Source organism: Chiloscyllium plagiosum, unplaced genomic scaffold, assembly GCF_037043375.1.
Source record: "Chiloscyllium plagiosum isolate Xiang-an unplaced genomic scaffold, Cpla_swu_hap1 HiC_scaffold_33, whole genome shotgun sequence".
Lineage (NCBI taxonomy): Eukaryota > Metazoa > Chordata > Chondrichthyes > Orectolobiformes > Hemiscylliidae > Chiloscyllium > Chiloscyllium plagiosum.
In genome coordinates, this window is record NW_028270171.1 from 16,798,719 (window position 1) to 16,806,261 (window position 7,543).

Consider the following 7,543-nt stretch of genomic DNA (forward strand, 5'->3'; position numbering starts at 1 on the left):
TGATGGCATCGCAGCAACAGCCTCAGTTCTCAACACCAACAACTGCCAATCTCCGAGCACCATCCTACAACTCATCCGCTTTATCCTTGATCACAACGTCTTCACCTTTGACAAACAGTTCTTCATCCAGACACATGGGGACCAAATTTGCACCCCAATATGCCAACATCTTCATGCACAGGTTTGAACAAGACTTCTTCTCAACACAGGACCTCCAACCAACACTATACACCAGGTACATTGACGACATTTTCTTCCTCTGGACCCATGGCGAGGAGTCACTGATAAAACTACACAGTGACATCAACAAGTTTCATCCCACCATCAAACTCACCATGGACTACTCTCGACTATCTGTCTCACTCTTGGACACATGCATCTCCATCAAGGATGGACACCTCAGCACCACACTCTACCGCAAACCCACAGACAACCTCACAATGCTACACTTCACCAGCTTCCACACAAAACATATTAAAACAGCCATCCCCTATGGTCAAACCCTACGCATACATCGGATCTGCTCAGATGAGGAGGAACATGATGGGCACCTGGAAGTACTCAGGGATGCCCTCACAAGAACAGGGTACGATGCCCAACTCATTGACCGCCAGTTCCGACATGTCTCAGCAAGGAAACGTAATGACCTCCTCAGGAGATAGACACGTGCTGCAACCAACAGGGTACCCTTCGTTGTTCAGTACTTCCCAGGAGCTGAAAAGCTACGCCATGTTATCGTGACCTGCAACACACTATCAATGAGGATAAGCACCTCGCCAAGACCTTCCCCACACCTCCACTGCTTGCCTTTAAGCAACCACCAAACCTCAAATTGATCGTTGTTCGTAGCAAACTGCCTGGCTGTCAGGACAGCTCCATACAACCCTGTCACGGTGGGCGCTGCAAGACGTGTCAGAGTGTGGACATATATACCACCATTACACATGGGGACACTTCCCACCTTGTACATGGCAGGTACTCATGTGACTCAGCCAATGTTGTCTATCTTATACGTTGCAGGCAAGGCTGCCTGGAGGCATGGTACATTGGGGAAACCGAGCAAAGGCTACGACAACGGATGAATGGGCACCGCACAACAATCAACAGATAGGAGGGTTCCCTCTTAGTTGGGGAACACTTCAGTGGTCCAGGACATTCAGCTTCAGACCTTCGGGTGACCATCCTCCAAGGCGGACTTCGGGACAGGCAGCAGAGAAAAGTGGCCGAGCAGAGGCTGATAGCTAAGTTCGGTACCCATAGGGAGGGCCTCAACCGGGACCTTGGGTTCATGTCACACTACAGGTGACCCATTGCACTATACACACACACACAGACACTCCTACACACGCGCACACAAACACACATGCACTTCTATACACAGACACATATATATACAGACACACACACAGACACACACACACTCCCACACTCACACATGCACCCTCTCACAGACTTAGACACTTTATACTCACACACACACATATCCACTCTCTCTCACAGACACTCACAACCCCCCCAACCCAGACACACACACGCACACACACTCCCACACTCCCACACTCACAGATACACTCTCTCACAGACTTAGACACTTTACACTCACACATATATACACTCTCTCACACTCATAACCCCCCAACCCAGACACACACACATACTCCTAAAGACATACACACTTCCACACTTACACATTCACCCTCTCACAGACTTAGACCGCTTTACACTCACACACACACACACATATGCACTCTCTCTTGCAGACGCTCACAAACCCCCACCCCAGACACGCGCGCACACATACACATATATTTTGTGGGGTGAATTTGTACTTGCAGAGTTACATTGTACTTTGCTCAAAAACTGCATGCATTCATGTAAGACTCTGTTAACTCACTTCTTAGATTAGAATCAGTCTGAAACATTATGGCACAGACAGGGAACACAGGGGGCTAACACCTTCAACATCTCAACATATTATCTGCGCTGACACCAATTCTTACAGTTCACCTGAGAATGTAACTTTTTAAAAAAAGTTTTGTGATTTACATATGAAAGAGTTGAAACTATCATGGTCATTCTAACAGATGAGAGACTTAACAAACAATCAAGGTATTTTTCAACGTATAATTTCAGTTACATCACACTTTTGCTATAAATTCTGTGTTTTACAATTGTGTACTCCACAGCCGCCTGATGAAGGAGCGTCGCTCCGAAAGCTAGTGCTTCCAATTAAACCTGTTGGACTTTAACCTGGTGATGTGTGATTAGTAACTTTTTACATCCCAGTTCAACACCGGCATCTTCAAATCACCACCTAGCCTTGACATCCCTGGACACTACGGGACAATTTATCATGACCAATCCACCCAAACTATATATCTTTAGACTGTGGGAGGAAACCAGAGCACCCAGAGTGAACCCACACAGGCACGGGGAGAATGTGCAAATTCCACACAGCCAGTCATAGAGGTTGGATTCATAAGGCCGTAAGGCATAGGAGTAGACATTAAGTCATTCAACCCACCGAGTCTGCTCCGCCAATAAATCAGATAAATTTCTCAACCCCATTCTCCCGCTTTCTCCCCGTAACCCTTGATCTCCTTGACAATCAAGAACCTATCTATCTCTGTCTTGAATATATTCACTGACCTGGCCTCAGCAGCCTTCTGTGGCAGTGAATTCCATACATTCCCCACTCTCTGGCTGAAGAAGTTTCTCCTTATCTCCATTCTAAAATGTCTTCCCTTTACTCTAAGGCTGTGCTCTTGGGTCCTAGTCTCTCCCACCAATGGGAACATCTTCCCAACATCCACTCTGTCCAAGCCATTCAGTATTCTGTAACTTTCAATTATATTCCCCCTCATCCTTCTGAACTCCATCGAGTGAATAGCCAGAGTTCTCAAACATTCCTCATACGTTCAGCCTTCAATTCCTGGGACCATTTGTTGTTGGTCTGTTCACTGAACTGATAGGTTGTTTTTGCTCCTTTCTAGGTGATGTCGCTGTGTTGCCTCCTGTGAAGTGCTGCTGTATTGTTCTGCTTTGAATTAATGTGGTTCTGTTGGAGTTGTTTCTGGTTAGTGTTGGTCCTGGTTTTCCATTGCCGTGGTTTGTATATCGGGTCCAGGTCAATGCGCTTGTTAATGGAGTCTGACGATGAGCACCGTGCTTCCAGGAATGCCCTTGCTGTTCCGTGTTTGGCCTGTCCTAGTATCACTGTGTTGTCCCAGTCAAACGCATGGTCCTTGTTGTCCATGTGTGTGGATACCAGGGAGAGTTGTTTGTGTCATTTGGTTGCTAGTTGGTGTTCATGGATGTGGGTGGCTAGTTGTCTGCCTGTTTGTCCCACATAGTGCTTAGTGCAGTCACTGCATGGGAGTTTGTAAGTAACACCCATCCTGCAGATAGTGGCTATCGGATCCTTAATTCTGGTGAGCCGCTGTCTGAGTGTGCTGTCAAGATCCCTAGTGGTCGGAGCAGTCTGGTTGTCATTCCAAAATGTTTTAAGTGTATCTGTGAGTAGCCAGTGCATTGGGAGGTGTCTCGTCTTCTTGGTGTTGCTTGTATGCCAGGCATCTGCAGGCAAAGCTAAGGGTTTTTAGCAAAGACTTTGTACAGGTGTTCTTCCTCTCTACGCAGTTCCACGGTACTGCAGTGTGTTGCTGCTCTCTCTTGAACAGGGTCCTAAAGTAGCTCTTTTTGTTGGTGTTTGCTGCTGTTGTGGCTTAGGGTCTGATCGGTATGTGTTGTCTTTTTGCACACTTTGGTTGCGCATTCACCATCCTGTGTCATTGTAACCATTACATCGCGAAATGGGAGTTGGTTATTGTTCTCCTCCTCTCTGGTAAATTTGATCCCGGTGAAAATACTATTGACCGCAATGGAAAACTGGAACTGGCACTAACCGGAAACAGCTCAAACAGAACCAACGTCAATTCAAAGCAGAACAGTTCAGCAGTGCTTCACAGCCAGCAACACACCACTGATTATGTCACCTAGAAAGGGGACAAAATGTCTACCAACAAACCTACCAGCTCGGCGTAGAGATCAACAACAAATCCAGCCAACTACACAGCTTCACAAAAACCTGAAAGTGATAGAGGTATACAGCACGGAAACAGGCCCTTCGGCCCAACTCGTCCAGGTTTCCCAAACTGAACTAGTGCCATTTGCCTGTGTTTGACCCATATCCCTCGAAACCTTAATCTTCCCTACATGCCTTAACATGTCAACTCATTGTGTTATTTGTATGTGAACCACTCTTCCTCAGGGGCATCCGATCTATTCAACTCCTCAATCTCTTCAATCTACTCCGAAAGTCAAAAGTTGGTATTGATCCGCTAAAAATCTTTGGTTTATATGATTTTGTGCACTATTTAAGGTAAAGCAATGGCTTTGTGGTGTTGCTGCTGGACTATTAATCCAGAGACCCATGTACTGTAATATTCTGGATGTAGGTTTGCTCGCTGAGCTGGAAGGTCAGTTTCAGATGTTTCGTCGCCATACTAGGTAACATCTTCAGTGAGCCTCCAGATGAAGCACTGGTGGTCTAGCCCGCTTTCTATTTATATGTTTGGGTTTCCTTGGTCGGTGATGTCATTTCCTGTGGTGACATCATTTCCTGTGCTGGTGTCATTTCCTGTTCTTTTTCTCAGGGGGTGGTAAATGGCATCCAATTCAATGTGCTGGCTGTAATATTCACTGTAGTCCAAGTCACTGTAGTGTTCTACATATGTTAATGGAATTGGAATGCAACAAAACTCTAGAAATTAAGAACCTAATGATGATCATGAAGCCATTGTTGGGAAAAACCCATCTCAGCCACTTATGACTTAAAGGGAAGGAAACTGCTATCCCAACGTGGTCAGGCCTTCATGTGACTCCAGACTCACACAGCAATGTGTTTGACTCTTAACTGCCCTCTGGTCAATAAATTAGTGGTTAGCACTGCTGTCTTAAAGTGTCCAGGACCCAGGTTCAATTCCAGCCTCGGGGCGACTGTCTGTGTGGAGTTTGCACATTCTCCCTCGTGTCTGCGTGGGTTTCCCCCGGGTGCTCCGGTTTCCTCCCACAGTCCGAAGATGTGCAGCTTAGGTGGATTAGCCATGGGAAATTGCCCCATAGTCTCCAGGGATGAGCAAGCTAGGTGGATTAGCCATGGGCAATGCAGGGTTGCAGGGATAGGATGGGGGGGTGGATCTGGGTGAGATGCTCTTCACAGGATCGGTGTGAACATCGATGGGCCGAATGGTCTGCTCCCACACGGTTAAGATTCTATGAAATGCTGGCCTACATAGCAATGTCCACACCCTTTTTTAAGAAATCCTTTCAATAATTGCAATGTTTTTGGGTGTCTGAACAATAATGTAAAAAAACAAATATTTTCTCCACATGGATCTGAATGCAATCTTCAACTGTCAGATGGAAGGGGAGAAGGCAGGAGAATGAGGCTGAGAAAGATATCAGCCATGATTGAATGGCAGAGCAGTGGGCTGAATGGCCTAATTTCTGCTCCAATACCTTTTGCTCTTATAGAATATGTTGGTCCGTGGGAGGTGGGTAGGAATCCTGGGAGAGGATCAGATGACACCAAAATTTGAAGCGAAAGAAACTGAACCGACTTGAGGACCAATTCTTCAACAATTGGTTAAATTAGAGCTTTACACTCAAGTTATAATTTTAGTCGAACCGAGAAGGACACAGTTTTAGAAAGCTCTTCCAGATGCAATAATGAGAATAGATGCTGTTACTGCCAGAAAAGGGAAGCAAATAAATATTTGATAAAAGAAGAGGTAGTTTTATTCATTCATAGGCTGGGGGTTTCACTGACTACACCAGCATTTATTGCCCATTCCTAATTGCTCCTTGCAAAACAACAATAGGGTTTGGACCAGGGTCAGGGTTAGGGTCAGGGTTAGGGTCAGGGTAAGAGATAGGGTTTGGGGTAAGGTCAGGATAAGAGTTAGGGTCAGGGTTAGAGTTAGGTTCTGGGTCAAGGTCAGCATCAGTCAGAGTCAAGTTTAGGGTCAGGGTTAGGTTTAGGATCAGGATTAGCGTTAGGGCTAAGGTGAAGGTTAGAGGTAGGTTTAGGTTTTGGGTTCGGGTTAAGGGTTATGCTCGGGTGAGGATTAGGGTTAGAGTTAGGGTTAGGGTTGGGGTAAGGGTTAGGCTGAGAGTGAAGGTCAGAGTTGAGTCAGGGTTAAGGTTAGCGTTGGGTTTTGGATTTGGGCTAGGATTAGGTTAAGCTGAGCACCTCTTGAACTGCTGCAGTCCTTGTAGTGTTGGTGCGCCCAAAGAGCTTTTAGGAAGGGAATTCCAGAACTTTGAACCTACCGTAGCTTCAAGTCATGGTAATGTGTATCTAGTAGAGATGTTTGCCAATAATCATACTCCCATACTCTGCAAACCTGGCCTTACATTTACGGATCCAGTGAACAGGCCTAGGTAAGCTGTTAAGAGGAACCTTGTCAATGATACACACTGCGGAAGGGCTTATGCCCGAAACGTCGACTCTCCTGCCCCTCGGATCTGCTGTGTTTTTCCAGCACCACACTCTTGAGTGTGGTTTACTGTACATCAGTGATGGAGGGTGTGTCCTCATTCAACAAATAGAAAGTAAATCATTGTGCTCTTGACTTTGCCTTGTCGATGGTCAACAGGCTTTGTGTGAAGATCAGAGATGAGTTACTTGCTGCAGAATTCTCAGCCTCTGATCTGCTCTCATTGCCTCAGTATTTATTGTGAGTGCAGAGATGAGTTACTCAGTACAGAATTTCCAGCCCTGATCTCATAGCCCCAGGGTTTATGTGGCTGGCCCAGTTCAGTTTCAAATATTGGGAGCTTAAAAAAACAGGGGAACAGGACCTGGTTATTACATTTGCCAAACGGCTAACAAATCCATGATATGATGAATGGCCTCCCCTCTGGTGTCAAATCATTTGATTTAATAAAATGCAGACAGCAAAAAAAAAGTTATAAGATTTTTTAAAAAGGAGCAGGAAAAGATGAGGAGAATAGAACAGTACAAAAGCATCCCCAGTGAATATTTCATGATCAGAACAATAAAGGACATTTTCTATTTGCAGAGACAGAACCTTATGTGGAAAGCTTCATCTTTCTCTTAACTTTAACTCAACTTAACTAGGTTCAAGAGGAGGGAAATTGAAACATACAGTACCTGATGGACCTTTCAGAAAGGTATTCTGAATGAGTTTTATCTTGAGTAGTTTAACGTCCTCCATGATGCTACCTTGACTGAAAATGGCCCCTAGAGCTAATCAACGGATCTCAGAAATATATCACCATTCCTTTATTATTAGCGGGTCACAGAGCTGGAGTTTCCTCTCCAGTATCATTGTGGAAGCACTGTCACAGCATGGACTACAATGTTTAAGATTGCTAACCTCTCGCCTAGACAATTAAATAGGGGCGACTGATTAATTAATTTTCCAGTGACACTTAACACCTCTGAAGACTCAAGTGCATAAAATGGCCCTTTTACATTTCCTAAGTGATCTTACACCATTGCAACATCCCAGTTCAT